This window comes from Hypomesus transpacificus, unplaced genomic scaffold (genome assembly GCF_021917145.1).
Source record: "Hypomesus transpacificus isolate Combined female unplaced genomic scaffold, fHypTra1 scaffold_60, whole genome shotgun sequence".
Classification (NCBI taxonomy): domain Eukaryota; kingdom Metazoa; phylum Chordata; class Actinopteri; order Osmeriformes; family Osmeridae; genus Hypomesus; species Hypomesus transpacificus.
The window spans coordinates 339,229-357,230 of NW_025814033.1; positions in this window are offsets into that span (position 1 = coordinate 339,229).

Here is an 18,002-nt window from a genome sequence, read left to right on the forward strand (position 1 = left end):
GACAACGTTGCTGCGACGTCGTCCCTTGGTCGGCTGGTTACGTTATTTTTGTCCCAGGACAACGGATCTTGAGTGCAATATAGTGGTTTATATATATATAAATGAAGACAATGCATGTAATTCATGTGCTGCTCAGCCCCAGCATGTCATTGGTCATCAATTTTCTCATATGCAGACACAGCTTTAATAAAAAAAAAGACAGAATGTGGAATATAATTTAGTCTTTCATTCTTTACTATAAACATGTACCAGTGTTTCCCACACATAGACTAATTTGTGGCGGTGCGCCACAGAATCAACACCGGCCGCCACACGTTGCGTTTCGTAAAACATTTTTTTTTATCGGTATTTAGGTTAAAACACGGAGCGTATTCGTTCAGCTGCATTTCCTTTCCCCTGCTCTCCCTCCGTCTCTCTGTCACTCATGCGTCTTTCCCACATATGCACAGTCACAACGTCAGCACACGTTAGCAACAATGCATACATATGCCGTTCTAGTAAGACCGACAGCTATATCAGCGAGCCTTCAGCATTAGTGCCGTAGCTAAAAGTCGAGGAAAGTTGAGGCTACTTTTCGCTAGGTACCTTACTCACATTTACATTTAGTCATTTAGCAGACGCTCTTATCCAGAGCGACTTACAGTACTCTAAGTTTCCCCTTTGTTCTTTTGGTGAGAAGTCTCAAGAGCTAGCTACTTACTCGGCGTCATGGAGCCGACCAGTTAAATAGTTTAGCACTAGCGTTGCTATGCATAATGCAGAAATGATATGTTAGTTGTTGTTAATTTGTGAAGGTGTGAATCATTTTGGATTAATATTTAATGTACCAAATTATTAACAAATTAACTGTGTAACGAATTATTAACGAAGGAATTATTACGACCCCCCCCCCCCGTCTGACAACCCCCACCCCTCCCCGCCACAATTAGATTTCTAATCTGTGGGAAACACTGTGTACAAAAGCAATCAATGTGTGATGAGTAACATGATTAAGCAAACATTATTTGTATAGCACACCAAAGCTGTATGACACACAATGCAAATTTGTGCTCCAATAGTTTTGTAATACAAAATTGTTAAATGTGACCAAAAGGTAAGCGACTCTTAAGAGTTTCATTTTCAAAGACAAGTCATCACGGAATATTACAATTCTTCCTTAGCAAACCTGCCCCTCAGTCTGCCCCTGAGCAACAACTTTGCGCATGCCCATTTCAACGCATGAAACTGGGCTTCCTAAACAGATTTTGCCGGGGCCCCACCGTCTTTCACACAATGAATTTTACCTGGAAATAAGTTACTTCAAAGGTGAGTTTCTTTACAGACATACTTTTAAATATTTGCCGGGGCCCCACCGTCTTTCACACAATGAATTTTACCTGGAAATAAGTTACTTCAAAGGTGAGTTTCTTTACAGACATACTTTTAAATATATAAACATATTTTCAGAAATTGGATGGGGCATATAGGTTTGAAATTGAGTTGTTTATAGCGTTATATCAGATTCACATTGTTTACGTTAAGATTTCGCTAGCTAGGTTAAACCCTCCAGAAAGTTATTTTGAAATACTGAAAAAAATGCATACATGTTATCAAAGTTAAGCGTCTCACAAATCACCCTCAAAAGAATCAGTGAAAATAAACGTTTAGAACTGTTAGAAAACCCCAAAATAGTTTATTTAGCTAGCTAGCCCTGAATTTTCAAAGACGCTAGCGCGTGGCTGATCACGTTCACAGTCGGTCATGGCATGCACAGCAATGGCGTCTGTAAAAGTATCATGTCACTAATTCTTCCAATTTGTACATGACATCTGTTTTTGGATAAGTGTATTTGTTTTAACCTTTAGATGCGTGAGTTCTAAATATTTCAGACACTTTCACCAGAGTACGTGAGTTATTTTTCCAAAACGGAAGCTATGTAGCTTTAATTAGCTTCCGTTACCTAGCAACCTAAGATAATACTCGTACCAATGCTACTACTTGCTAGTGTTACTTGTTAGCCTACTAGTACATTTTGAAGCCATACTGTAGTGTTTATCATTTAGTTTTTGCCTATCGGAAAATAGTTGGTTGGAATGTTCAGAATCACACATGTGCGACGCTACGCTGTGGGCCCCTGCTTTCGAACGATCACATATGTGCGATGCTACTCCAATATCAATTAAGCAATAAGCCCCAAGAGGCCGTGGTTTACGCTGATTTTAGAACAGGTAAGGGGAGTTGTTAGGCACGACGCGAAGCGTCGCCAAAGACGTTGCGGCAATGTATGTTTGGTCAACGATTGACGTTGCGGCAACGTAAGGGCAACGTAACTGTGTTAGCTGGGTGGCTAGCTAGCGTTAGCTAACTATCCAGCAAGATTAAATACAATCCATTCGCTAAAGTTGACAATACAACACTTTCTACCAGTATTCCTCACATGTTGACAAATTGCCGTGTTTGTCTTCCTTAATGCTTAATGCAACAACATTACAAATATCTTACTCGTTGCATAGCACACTCATTAGGCATTAAGGACATTAAGGAAGACAAACACGGCAATTATTGGGTGTGCTATGCAACGAGTCAGCTAAGATATTTGTAGCGTTGCACTGGCTAATTGGCTATATATGTGCGCCCCTATTTTAATCGTGTTTTTTTTGTATAACGTAGAATAAATGGACATATCATTTTTGATATAGGCTACTGTAAAATCCTTAAAGAACTAGGTTATGTGACAGGGAGTAGAAAAACGTTCAATGATAAGGTACATCTTTTCTTCTTAACTCCACTAAAGTGCCCGGGGCAATTCACGCATTCATGAACCGTTTTCTTATCTGGAATTCATCATAGGCGACTAGAATTTAAGGACTTACCTTTCGCCTTTGCACATTTCTCTTATTCTTCCTTTCTTTTCTTCTTAAATTTCGCCCTGGATAGCTTTTGCCTCTTCATTATTTCGTTCTTCAAAGTTCTTGAACACACACTCTAACCCAACGCCTCACTGTGCTAGCATGTTCTGATAACACCAAGCTTCCTTTTTTAAGGGGACGTATACCTGGCTCATTTTACCCTAATGTTAGATTTATTTTTGAATGTCAAAATATTGGTTGGAGATAAAGAAGGGGGCGCAAAAAAAAAAAAAGCCCAGCAACAAAAAAATTAAAACGTTTATTTTTATTTTTTGCTGGGCGCATTTTTTTGCGCCCCCCTCCGAGTGGCGCCCTAGGCGACGGCCTATAGAGGGTTTTCACGGACGTCTCATTCTGGGCAGTAACCCGGATGCGCGGCCATCTTGGAGGCACTCGATGTAAACAACTCAACGGAGTACAACGAAAATAACGTAAATTCTACACTCTTTGGTACAACTGTAGCCATGTCTAAACGACCGAAAAGGTCACCAAAACGTGTCCAAGATCCAAAGGCATACAGGGAAGGCCTTGGACCGCAAGAAAACCGTCGATATGTTGAGAACATTTGAATTATTGGCGGTGCAGATCCCTACCAGTTAGCTCCATCTACTTGAATCCGTGATGACCCGGTGATTCTGCCTTCAGTTGGATATCTCGATATTGTCAACTATATTGGATATCTCGATATTGTCCCTACTTCCGGCGCGCCTACGCGATGGCTGCGTCGACAAGAGCTCCGCAAAAACCCAGCTTTTTGTTAGTCTTTTTAGTGTTCGTTACTTGTTTTGTCAACGTTATATTGTCGTTTATTCAGTACGACCGGCAGACACTTCTGGACATTAAGTTGTCACTTGGCAAGGATCATTTTACGAACTTTAATTCCACTTCTCGGAGTGCGAGCTCGGACTGCAGCTGGCCCTTTGCTGTTTCGCCGTTCTGTTTACCCGCTAGACGGAGAAAGAAGAAACGTGGCCGGCGTGCTGGAGTCCTTGTTCGAACTCGGAAACGATGCTTCAAACCTGCTCTTCCAACCATCTTACTAGCTAACGTTCAGTCCATCGACAACAAAATGGATGAACTTAACGCTCGTGTCAAATTCCAACGGGACATCAGGAACTGCTGTGTACTGGCGTTCGTTGAGACCTGGCTGTCTCCGGAGATCTCCGACGCAGCGGTTACCCCGTCGGGATTCACCATATACCGCCAGGACAGAACAGCTGACTCAGGGAAGTGCAGGGGCGGAGGGGTCTGTGTTATGGTTAACTCTCTCTGGGCTACGGATGTAGCGGTATTAGCATCTCACTGCTCTCCGGTCCTTGAGCTGCTAACTGTAAAAATCAGACCCTTCTATCTACCTCGGGAATTCACTGCGGTCGTCATGAGTGCAGTCTACATCCCCCCCCAGGTAGACAAGGCCGCTGCTTTGGATGAACTGTATGGGATTATCAATGGTCTGGAAAATGTGCACCCAGAGGCAGCCTTCATTGTTGTTGGTGATTTCAACAGAGCTAACATGAAGAAAGTCCTGCCCAAATACTATCAGCACATTGACTTCTTCACACGTGGAGACCAGATCCTTGACCATTGTTATACAACATTCAAGGGCAGTTACAAACCCCTCCCCCGCCCTGCCTTTGGGAAGGCTGATCACACCTCCATTCTTCTTCTCCCCGCATATGAACAAAAGCTCAAACAGGTCAGACCGGTTGAGAGGTCAGTTCACCTATGGAGTGACGAGTGTGTGGCGACCCTCCAGGACTGCTTTGACACCACTGACTGGCTGATGTTCAGGGACGCAGCAGATGGGGACATTAACGAATACTCAGACACTGTCTCCAGCTACATCCAGCACTGCATTGATGACGTTGTCCCCAAGAAGGTTGTCCGGTCTTTCCCAAATCAGAAGCCCTGGGTTGATGCCGCGGTCCGGGCCAAGCTGAGAGCCCGTACTGTCGCCTTTAATTCTGGGGACCCTGATGAGTACAGGAAGGCCAGATACGACCTTCTGAAGGCCATCAAAGCAGCGAAAAGGGCCTACAGGACCAAGGTGGAGTCCAGCTACCATGGCTCTGACCCCAGGCGCATGTGGAGTGGACTTAAAGCCATTACAGACTACAAAGGGAGAGGCTACAATGAGACCCAGTCTTCTGTCCTACTGCCAGACGAGCTGAACTCCTTCTACGCTCGCTTTGAGAGGGACAGTGAACCCCCTGCAGTGGAGCTACCTGAAGGCCAAGCCAGTGGTGTGCCTACACTAACTGTAGCTGAGGTGAGGCTATGCTTTAAGAAGATCAACCCTCGCAAGGCACCTGGCCCAGACGGCATATCAGGTAGGGCCCTTAGGGGCTGCGCTGACCAGCTGGCAGGGGTCTTCAGTGACATCTTCAACCTCTCCCTTAACCTGTCTGTACTCCCCACCTGCTTCAAGAGGACCACCATCATCCCTGTGCCCAAGAACACCAAGGTCACATGTCTGAATGACTATCGCCCAATAGCACTGACCTCTATCATCATGAAGTGCTTCGAGCGGCTAGTCAAATCATTCATCTGCTCCTCGCTGCCCCCCACACTGGACCCTATGCAGTTTCCATACCGGTCCAATAGGTCTACAGACGATGCCATCGCTCTGACCATGCACACCGCTCTCTCCCACCTGGACAAGGGGAATACATATGTGAGGATGCTGTTCATTGACTACAGCTCTGCATTCAACACCATCATCCCCTCCAGACTGGTCTCCAAGCTTGTGGACCTGGGACTAAGCACCTCCCTCTGCAAGTGGATCTTCCACTTCCTGACGGGGAGGCCACAGGTGGTGAGAATCGGTGACCGCACTTCATCTGTACTGATCACCAACACAGGCACCCCCCAGGGCTGTGTGCTCAGCCCTCTCCTGTTCTCCTTGTTCACCCACGACTGTGCGGCTACGCACAGCTCCAACCTCCTCGTTAAGTTTGCTGACGACACAACCATCGTGGGCCTCATCTCTGACAGTGACGAGTCAGCCTACAGAGAGGAGGTTGACACCCTGACATCATGGTGTCAGGACAACAACCTCTCTCTTAACATCAGCAAGACCAAGGAGATGATTGTGGACTTTAGGAGGCGGCAGGAGGAGGAGCATGCACCCCTATTCATCAATGGATCGGAAGTGGAGAAGGTCAGCTGCTTCAAGTTCCTCGGGGTGAACATCAGCAATGACCTCACCTGGTCTGTTCACACGGACAAGGTGGTCAAAACGGCCCGTAAGCGCCTCTTCTTCCTGAGGAGACTGAAGAAGTTTGGTATGGACTCAGTCATCCTTACTAACTTTTACAGATGCACTATAGAAAGCATTCTGACTGGTTGTATCACAGTGTGGTATGGGAGCTGCACAGACCGGGACCGCAAGGCCCTACGAAGTGTGGTCCGTTCTGCTGAGTTCATCATCGGCAGGAAGCTCCCAGCCCTACAGGACACCTACCACACACGTTGCCTTAGGAAAGCCAGCAGGATTCTAAGAGACTGTTCCCACCCATCCTTCAGTCTCTTTACCCCGTTGCCTTCTGGCAGGCGTTACCGCAGCATCCGGTCGCGCACACGCAGACTGGACAACAGTTTCTACCCAAGGGTCATCAGGCTTCTCAATGGACACTGATATGGACATTTTTACTGCACACTAGTCACTTATACACTGTCACTTTCAGCTACTGGTTGCTCTTTCAGTAACATTGCACTACTGTACCTCGCCACCAGGCTCCTGTTTGGTCATTGACAAAGTCACTGATCTGTAAATTTGCACTACTGCACTGTACTCCATTTAGGTTAGATTAGTTTATAGGGTTGTAACAGGTTTTTTTTTTTTTGTGTATTAGGGTTAGTATAGCGTACTATTTATTGTTATCTGTAATTTAGGAAGTTTTAGTGTTAGGGTTAGTATAGTCGTTTATTTATTGCTATCTGTATATTTAGGAAGTTCACTTATCTAAGCTCAGCATAGATGTAAATTTGTTCTGTGTACTTATATGTTATGTTATGCCAAGTGCTTGCGTTGTCTTGTCTTAAGAATTTCAGTGCCCAGTCTAACCTTGTGTTGCTCTGTGCACCTGACAAATAAAAGACTTGAACTTGAACTTGAACAACTACCTGGTTTTCTCGCCGAACCCATACACATGCAGTAGTTTGATATGAATTATATTATGTCAACGTCAGCTTTACAGTAAAATAAACGCACAGTGAAAACAGTAAAAGCAGTAGGCCTAATTGTTTTTACTATTTACTATAAAAAATATTATCAGTACAATAGAAAATTAGTTTTGAGCCGCTGAAATAAACATTTCACAATACCTGACAAGAAATGTGCCGAACAAATCCGTATGTTGTCCAGATTTTTCCCTCGTAGATCTTGGTTGAGCTTTGCCAACCACAAGCGCCTCCTTTCCTCTGACAATCTCTGGCATTCCTTTCCCTGATTTTTAATAACTTTTGGATGTCGATAATATACCAAATGTTTTTCACGATCTGTCCTATTTGTACAACCTGAAACACGGCAATAATTCACAATTTTCCTTGACGACATCCGGGATATACTTCAGTGCCAGTGCTTTGTTGTGATGCGGAGTGCCTCCAAGATGGCGACTTCCGGTCTGATGACGCGTCGGTGAAAACCCTCTATACCGCCTGTAGGAAAGACCGCCCCTGAGCACTAGGCAATACCATACTTTATTTACCCTTTACAAGTGAAACAGCATTTGTTGATTTCTTAATCTGGGTCTGAAATATGTTGTGCTTTTGGCCATGTTCAGATTTAGGCGTCTGTTTCAGGCAGAAAGAGATGACAAGGATGTTTTTTCCAAGTAGCTACAAAAGAAATTGCTGGTGTTTTTTTTATTGCCATAACAACCGTGAGCTAATCTGGAGTTAACCTTAGCTAACATGCTAGTTTGTCTAGTTTGTCTAACATTGTCTTCCAATTTAAATAAGGTTGCTCAACTTGTAATTTTGGCAAATCGCAGAATTGTATTGCTACATGTTAGTCTGTAATATGAAGGCAAAACTGATTCAACCATTAAAACCATATATCCTCTGAAAGCTTATACCCTGTAGGATGTTATCTAATGAGACAAGAGACACGTCCATCTCTCCATATTAGTATGCTGCCCATGCATAATAAATTCGGTATTGGTAAATGGAGTAGGCTATATGGCTGATACTTTTTTGGGCAGTGCCATTTAGGGAAACTGATTCAACCACCTAAACCATGTATTTTCTGAAAGCTTACATCCTAAGGATGTGATCTGTGGAAAAGACTACAGGTTTGAACACAAATTTGATCATTTCTGAACTGTCCAGTCATGCTTTAGGGAGATGCTTTTTTTAAATGTAGCCTACGTAATTATTAGGCTACTAAACCTATACCAATTCTGAATTTTATATGCTGATAACACGATTTACATCTCAGAAATCTTCATATGAAAAATCTACATTAAGCTTATTATTATCAATATGAAAGAATGCTCAATGCATCTCCATGTCTCCTGATATAGGTGGTAGAGATTGAGAGTGAGTCAGAGGCAGGGGCAGCATGCAGGGGTAGTGGAGACAGCTCTGTTGCTGAGGTGAGTGCTGAAAGGTGACAGGTAGTTGAAGATGTCCCATTGCTTATTGGGAAGTTTAGTTTTCAAAATATTTAAATGTCCATCCCCTCAGTATATGTATAACAACTATGGTAAATAGTTGTGGTAAATGCACCAGAATACAGGAAATTGCATCTACATCTCAAAAAATTATAGGGGAGAAACCCCCTGACCCCCCGCATAATGTGTGTCCCCCCACTCTCAAAATGCTGCTGACGCCCATGGCTACAGTTCTGTCTTCAATGCCACAGCTATGGCTAAACTTTATTATGTCTTATTAAACGGCTGTTCTTTAGTGCTGTAGAATGCTCCATTCACTTGAATGGGGCTTCCCAACGTTCTGCGGTGAACAATTTTCTCATATTTGACCGTTGCTATGCACATTTGACCGCTGTCAAGGGAAGTGGCCTTTTAGCCTCGGATTCACGTCTTTCGTAGCACTCCGCAAGTAGTCCGGTAACTTTTCAACCCCAGCGTACTCTGTTGCTTAGCGACGTCAGCTGATTTAAAGCCTAAAGAATGTTCAAAGTCTATGAAGTTCAACGTCTTTGGCGAACTATTTCTCTGCTGATCAACAATACGAATGGTAACAAATACATTGTAAAAAGACACACTTTGTTAAGTTATTTTTGTTGGCAAGTAGCCGTGTAATAAGCGGGATAATGCATAGAACGCCGGTCATTATTGGGAAAATAAGCCCCTTCAGGGCAAAACAAACCCCTCCACTTCGCGTCGGGGTGCTGTTCGCCCTGTCGGGGCTTATTTTCCCGATAATGACCGGCGTTCTATACATTATCCCTTACAAAAGAAACATTCTCATTTCCGGCGCTTTCAAACAATCAGTGAAGTGTGGATAGCAACCAGCTAGCCTGCCTTTAGCAAACTGCTTTTGAATTAGCCATGTCCCCCTAAATTAACAACAAACTTATTTACGTTTTGGGGGGCTTATTTTCAGTTAACAGACGGTACTATTTGAATCGCAATTATATCTGAAATACTGCCAGTGACAACGTTGTTACAATAGCTTGTTTCAAAGGGGGCTCCTTGTTTCAAAGGGTGTTCTTAATGAATTATGCAATATGAGTAGGCTAAATGCTTGAAAATATCACTAGAAGGGAAAACGGATCCACCTGCAACCGACACAAGAAAGCACACCCTACAATTTCTCCAGAAATTGTACCCTCTCTAGTTGTAACTTGCTTAACTACATGCTCTTATGGTTTCTTCCCTTTAGCACTTATTTTTTGGTTGTTCACAATGTGTACTTCTTGTTTTTGGCTACCCGCAATGCTTTGGGGCTATCTTGTTGTTATTATTAGTGACTTATGCACTTTGTAAAGCTCTCTCTTGGAAGTTGCTTTGGATAAAAGCGTCTGCTAAATGAATAAATGTAAATGTAGTTCTACACAGTCATATTTCATATGGCCTACCTTCTTGCAATAGTTACAAGTGACTTCTGCATTGGTAGAAGGAGGACGCCTAGCATTAGCAGGGGGAGATGAGCGCGGAGCATCATTTCCACCTCCAGACTGTTGCTGACTCCTAAGAGCGGGTCGTGTTCCATTCTGATGGCTTACCCAGTCGCTACCAGGTACACACTCATGCGTAAGCACAAACTTATCAGCAAGAACAGCAGCCTCATTCAACCTTTGCACTTCCTGTTCAGACAGATGAACAGCCACAGCCTCAGGGAGACAATTCATGAAATCCTCTATGGGGACGAGTTGTCGTAGGTCTTCCCTGGAGTCTACTTTCTGTGAACTGCACCACCTATCAAACAGACGTTCTTTCTCACGTGCAAACTCCACAAAAGTCTGCTGTTCTGACTTTCTGGTCTTCCTAAACTTCTGGCGATAAGCCTCAGGGACAAGTTCATAAGCTTGAAGGATGGCCGTTTTCAAATCCTCATACCTCAGAGCCTGTTCCAGCCCTAGAGCAGAAAACACTTCCTGCGCCTTCCCTGTAAAAACGCATTGAAGCAACAGAGGCCACACATTCTCGGGCCATTCAAGAGTGGTCGCTACCCTCTCAAAATGAGAGAAATATTTCTTGACGTCTTTCTCTATGAAGGGTGGAACAAAGCGAATATTCTTAGTGACATCCAAACCAGGTTGTGGATGGGCAGGAAAGGTGGGCTATGGTGGCAGTTGTTTCAATTCAAGATCAAGCTTCTCAGTGCCAAAGCATGCTCTCGCTCATGCTCCTCCATCTCCATACGCTTCAGCACCGCCACCATGTTAGCTACCTTGCCAAAGGCCATGTGTTTTGGTCTCTGTCACTCCGTAACACCTATTATGTTCACGTTTGACTGCCCCTTTCCATACAATATTGACCATAGCCAATACCGACACAAACCAGAGGCCGAGGCCAGCATGGCTGACACAATAGCCGGTCTGTTGAGAGTAGGGGTTTTGGTTCCATCTACCTCTCGGTGGAATACACCCATTCTCCCCGTCCCCAAACCAGGCACCGACAAATACAGGATGGCTCATGATCTACGACGCATCAATCGAATTATTACCACCCCAACGGTCTCTGTTCCAAACTACTACACCTGTATGGCTGCAGTAGGCCCTCAACATCATTTTTACTGCACACTAGTCACTTATACACTGTCACTTTCAGCTACTGGTTGCTCTTTCAGTAACATTTCACTACTGTACCTCGCCACCAGGCTCCTGTTTGGTCATTGACATAGTCACTGATCTGCAAATTTGCACGACTGCACTGTACTCCACTTAGGTTAGATTAGGTTATAGGGTTGTAACAGTTTTTTTATTGTGTATTAAGGTTAGTATAGCGTACTCTTTATTGTTATCTGTAATTTAGGAAGTTTTAGTGTTAGGGTTAGTATAGTCATTTATTTATTGCTATCTGTATATTTAGGAAGTTCACTTATCTAAGCTCAGCATAGATGTACATTTGTTCTGTAAACTTATATGTTATGTTATGCCAGGTGCTTGCGTTGTCTTGTCTTTAAAATTTCAGTGCCCAGTCTAACCTTGTGTTGCTCTGTGCACCTGACACATAAAAGACTTGAACTTGAACAGTGTCTTTCATGTATTAATTTGGCCAATGCGTTCTTCTGTTTCCCTCTGGCGGAACATCTTCGTCATATTTTTGTGAGTCACATTTCAAGGCCGTAAATACGAGTACATTTACATTTAAAGTCACATTAAGTCGCTTTGGATAAGAGCGTCTGCTAAATGCATAAATGTAAATGATATGCATCAATCAAATCAATCTAAGGGCACCACTCCCAGTAAATGGATAGTAGGCCACCATGTTCAACCGTCCCCGCGGACAGAGTACCCCAATAGATGTCAGCGGGCGTTTCCTCGCAGCTGGAGGTAAATAACATCGGAGAGGTCGACATCAACCCATCAACGGAGCAATTGACTGTGTGTCCATTCTGAAATGTCACTCTGACCCCATCCGGGGAACAAAGTATTGAAGCCCTCGCCAAAGTCAGGATATCTTGACCCAGGAGATTGACTGGACATGCCGGTGATTAGACAAACGAGTGCAACAATGATTGATTAAACACTTTGACCGGTTGTGGCTTAGCAAGAGGCAGACGTTGAGTCCCAGAAAAACCCATAAGTTCCACTGTCGCGGTTGAGAACAAGTCCCTGGGCACTGGCTTGGACAATGTGGAATATTGTGCGCCAGTGTCTACTAAAAATGACAGAGAGTCTCCACCCACAGTTATGGAGAGCAGGGGATATTCCAACCCCTGCTCGCTAGGGCTCTTCGGGCCCCCTCATGCATCAGGATAGCTCTTACCCTGAATCCAGTAGTCATCTGGAAACATGACCGGGTACTGACCCCATGGTGGACCCCCCTCTTCCGCCCCTGTACCCTCTCTGAGGAGCGGCTCCAGCAAAAGGTGCTTGATGAAGACCTGGCTGCCCTCGCCCGTATCCGGGAGGAGCCTGACCCCCTATTTGAGACTGTCCCTGACCACCGGTTGGACACCCATGCATCCAGTGGTCCAGCTGTCCGCAGAGATAGCATCCCATACACCTTCCTAGTCCACCCCTCCCCCCTGCTCCTCCCCGACCCCTGTACTGCCACAGTCCGGCAGGGGGCCCCATGGGTCCCTGCTGGTAACTTGGGTGGGGCTGAGACATAGCACCTACTGCTGCTGCAAATGTCTGTGGATGCCACGGAGGAGATAAATAATCTGACGGGAGTGTGGGAGGGCCCGTCGCTACCGCCGGATGCTGCTGCACCATCTGTTTGCCGTCGGAGCGTTTGTTTTTTGACGCCTGGCTCGCCGTTGTACGTGCCTCCTCCAGTTGGAGTTTGAGGAGCTTGACCTCTATGTCCTTGCTCTCCTCCTTATCTTTGTCTGCCATATCTTAAGATTGTTTTAGGTGATGTACCAGGTGGTTTTCTCACGTGGCTGGACGGGCTCCTGCCATGTCCGGGTTTTCAATCATACGCGCTTTAACCTTGTCTGGGCAACCTGTCGGAACCGCCGCTCGATAGACCTGTGTGTGCGTTGGGTCCCTATCTGGATGTACGCCAGTGGTTTGGGTCCACTCTTCCTTGCAGTCAGACAGGAATTTAAATGGACTGATATCTGGGACGAATTTGAATGAGATGGTGTGCAGCGCAGTGACTGGTTGGGGCCATTAGCATCCCCCACACAGGCTGACACCTGATTGAATGGGGTTTGGTCGGGCACTGGTCTCAGCTAATTCAGCTAAATTTGAAAACGAGCCGTCGAGGTCGTTGTTTCTGCGAGCGCATTTACAGAAGGCATCCTCCGCGGGGCTGTGATGCGAGGGGCCAGCACGGTCCAGTGACACTGTCCTACGGCCAGGGAGTGGTGAGTTGGAACGTACACTTAGTGCCCCCAAACTATCGGTTCCTGCATCTGCCACTTCTTCCATATCTAACTGACCACTGTGGTCTCTGTACACAGGCATTTGATAAGAGTACAGAAGTGGGGCGGTGGCTTTTTTTGGAAGTGGAGGGTACAGTTTAGGAGCGGACGTGGAGCCGGTGGTAATTGTACGGGGACTGTTTTAACCTCGTCTTCCTTCTCGGTTTCGTGACATTGTTTCTCCTAGTAATTATAATTTACGGATTGATATGGCTACACCCAAATTGTGACACAGTCGCCTGCCATTCTCCCATTCATCAGTCTTTTTTCAATTTTCCTTTTTTTTTTTTACTAGACGGGCACTCTCCGAGTGCTTTCTTTGCTTTTATGGCCGCTGAATCACTTTCAATCATTATGTTTTAAACACATACGGTCCCCTTCATCCCAGTTATTTTGTTTCAAATGCCCTTTCCAGAACTCTTATATTCGGCACTTACTTTTTTACATTTATCTTTTTCTGTGCCACTTACTATTTGAGAGACCGCAATGTCATATTGGAAACTAAAGGTTTGACGTGTATCTGACATTTCCTCGGTTTTCCGTATACTCTTTGGTCAAAGAAACAAAAAACAAATGAGATTGACAAATAAATGATTCACAATTGAAATACTTGTTTCAGACTTTGCACTGGAAGCAATTATGGTCCTAGGAGGACATCTAGTGGATCTATTAAGAACGGCAGATCTGTTTAAAATATTGTTCAACTCAATCGGACTCAACACAAATATGACTCATTCTGGGACTCTAACCCTTGGAGAGGACTCTAACCTCCCCTTGACAATCAACACAGGTTAGGGACTCTAACCCTTGGAGAGGACTCTGACCTCCCCTTCTTTAAAAACACAAATTACGGATGATTTCCCACCACTGTTAGTTTGACTAGGTACTAGGGCTGGGCAATATGGGTAAAAAATTATCGATATAGATATTTATATTTACATTCAATAACGATAATTGAACGATAGACCACAGATCTGTAGTAGTAGCTAAATAAGTCTCCTTTTTCCCTACACTCGGCATAAAGTTTAGGCAGAGCGGTGTGAGAGAAATGTTTGCGGCCAGGGAGCACGTACCTGGGGTCAAGTAACTTAAGCTTTTTAAAACCTTGCTTTTTATCAATAGCCTACCTATCAATACCTTGGCGCAAACTCACACTTTCTGCATGTTCCAACGAGTGATTTTGCTTCAGGTGGTAAAAAAGGTTTCACTCCAGAGGTCCGCTAACGATTTACGGACCTAGCAAGCGGTTGCCTTGGAGATGTTGACAACATGGCGTCTGCTCCAGATTCGTCGTTTTTGATTTGGGATTTTCCTACGTGTTGTTATATTATATAAAAAACAAATATGGACTTTGACAGATCTACCAACACCTTTGTAAGCAGAGATTTGTTAAAACGTTTGTTAACCGAGACCGTAGATCGAGGTCAACAAGAAGTCCACATTTGCAGTTTCTCGTATTACCAGACTTAGTAGCCACCTGTTTGTTTACTACAGTACAGTAATTTGCACCGAACATAGCACTTTGTCGGATTTCAAAAAGCCAAACAACTTTCAAGTAACTGAAGAAGACGAACCCTTCTTATCAATAATTTCTTCATTGGAAGTTGCTCCCTTGCCATGGCTATCACTGCCACTGTTTTCGGCAATAAGATAAATTTTCCGCGGTTAACATAAGCTACTCCACTCGAGGTGCTCAGTATATTTAAGTGAGCGTAGGCTAACATTTCTCCGCCACTTCCTGCTGCATCACAGAAATTAAATGGACTGCTGTTCCTAATTATTCTCTATCGACATAATCGATATTATTGAAAATGAATTAATGTTACGATATCTTTATCGAGGGAAGTCTTTACTTCGATAGTTATTTTTATAGATTTATCGCCCAGTCCCTACTAGGTACGATGAAACATAGTAATCGTCTAAATTTGGTTCTCAGTTCCGAATAGCAGTACTTTAAATTAACAGGTGTCTGCTTAGCTTTTTTAATGTTGAGGCACGCCTGACGATTACGTCTGCCTCCTCGTACCGGTGTATGGATCTCTCTCCCGATCTGTCGGTCGGGCCGGAACCCTCTGGACTCCCTCTTTTCAGCTTCAGGGTCAAGGGCGGATTGCGGTGGTCCAGTAGCGGAGCCAGAAGGGTGTCCCAAAATGTAATTCGCTACTGGAAATTTGATGCTGATTGACATTTCATTTGACCTCTTGTTTTAAGAAGCTGCGTTGCGGTGCATTATTCAAATCAAAGAGAGACATTTGTTGTGAGATACAGAAGAATAAGAAGAACAGACAGCAGAATAAAGAATATTTCCACAGCTCCACCAGCTCTTTTCGCGATTGAAAAAGGCCTAATATTTGATGTAAGTTTTAAGGTTTGCATTGGGTTTAGGTTTCCTGAACATTTATTATGAATATTGATTAGCCTACAGTAGCTGTGTAAGTTAACTAATGTTGGAACTTTGACTCCAATAACAGACAAACTGAGACAGTCAGTAGGCTTGTACTTCGATTTTACATAGTTTTATAATCCGGTTTTAGAACAAAAAAGTGGCTTTGTCTCAAGATTTCTGCAGACTGTGCAGCTAATTTAATGCTCAACACTTGAACGGGGGCTTATTACTTGAAAGAGGAATTTTTTAGTCTTATATCAGTTACACTATCAGGGCTTGGAAATACAGTGACTTGCTAAAGTAGGCAAATGTCTAGTAGAACATAAAATTTCATAATAATTTCAGTTAATCAAACAGCTGCAAGACCCAGTGAAACGTTATAGGCTAGCTAGCTCTAGCAAAATAACGCTAGCATTGCTAACAACATTACTAATTCAACTTTGGTAGTGTAACCAAGCTCTTTGTAAGTTCGGTTTAGATCTAATTGTATATGATCCTGTGGACAAAAAGACACTGACGCTGTCTCTTTTCATAACTTGTATTTTACCACTGCTCTTCTAGACATCGCTATTCGAACAGCCCTCACTAATTTCACAAATGCGTTCAACATCAAGCCTACGGAAACTCCAGAGGGACAAAACACCCTTGTCCGTTGTCACATACAAAGGTCTGCTACAGTAGGCTATCCTCAGGATTTGCAAGTTAGCTAAACTTATACTTAGCCTGGTCCTAACCAGACCCTCGTACATTTCATTTGTACAGAGGGTCTGGGATATCTCCATTGACAAACGTTAACTTCCTTGAAGGCAGGTCCTCTGTTGAAGTTTAAAACTATTGGATCCGGAGCCACTCTGATTTGCCATAATCAATCGCAAGCGTTCGCCTTAGCCAACTCCTTCACCACTACTGTAACGGAGCTAGCTCCCAAATACTTTGGACCCTTGGGAATGTAAGCAGATGAGGTTTTGATGAGTTGTGTGCATACCTGGACATTCCTAAGTAATCGAAGGTAAGTACAACTTTTTTCTCTGGCATTGTTGAATGAACGGTCACCGGACAAAGACGTTGACGCTACTTTCTGTTGCAAGTTGAGCTTGAATTGGTTTATTTCAATGGAAGCACAAGAATCGTAGCTTTCCAACGATGTATAACGTGTACTAGTCGAAAAAAATTATTTATGATTTTTAATGCGTAATAACTGGGGGAGGAGGGGGCAGTGGGGGCAAAACAGGTTAAGAAGGGTGGAGAAGGTAGAGAAAGGTTTGAGGGGGTTTGAAGCGGAGTTAATTTTGTTCAGAAAGTAAAGGGTTTTAGCACCAGTTATGTGAGAAGAGAAGGATTTAAGGAGGGAGTGATACTTATCAAGGTCCAGACCGTCTTTGGACTTGCGCCATCTCCTCTCAGCTGCTCAAAGGTTGGACCGCTCTTCACAAATAACATCCGTAAGCCACGGGCAGGAGGGAGAAGATCGTGCAGGCCTGGTTGACAGGGGACAGAGAGAGTTAAGAGATGCAGTTAAAGTGTTTAACAGGGTGTCGGTGGCAGTGTTAGTGGGGTGGGACGAGAACTCGTCAATGGGAGGGAGGATGTTACAACAGAGGAGAAATGGGAGGGGGATAGGGAGCGGAGGTTGCGCCGGAAAGTTACGAGGGGAGGGGAGGTAGGAGGAGTTGGAGGGAGAGAGACAGAGAATTGGATAAAGTAGTGATCAGAAATGTGCAGTGGGGTTACAGAGGTTAAGTCAATGATACAGTTACGTGTCAGGACGAGGTCTAGCTGTTTGCCTGCCTTGTGGGTCGCCGGTGTGCTCAGCAGCGTCAGGTTGAAGGAGGTCAGGAGAGACAAGAAGTCGACAGTCTGCGTTCCTTGGAGGTGGATGTTGAAGTCCCCAAGGACTATCAGGGGGGTTCCATCATCCGGGAGGACGCTGAGGAGCATGTCCAGCTCCTCCACAAAGTCAGCTAGCAGTCCTGGTGGGCGATAAAGAACAATTAAGCATGCTTTGATAGGATCAGTTAGCATCACATAATGGTGTTCAAATGATTTGGCAGTAAAAGAGAGTGGTGTGGATGTGTATTTAATATGTGGGAAAAGAAGCAAACCTGATATAAACACAGCTCTATTTGAACATTTCAGGGAATTCAGTTTTATTATACTGTTTCTAAAAATGCATTGTGAAATGCATTGTACTGCAAATGCGACGTTTCACATCACTGCTT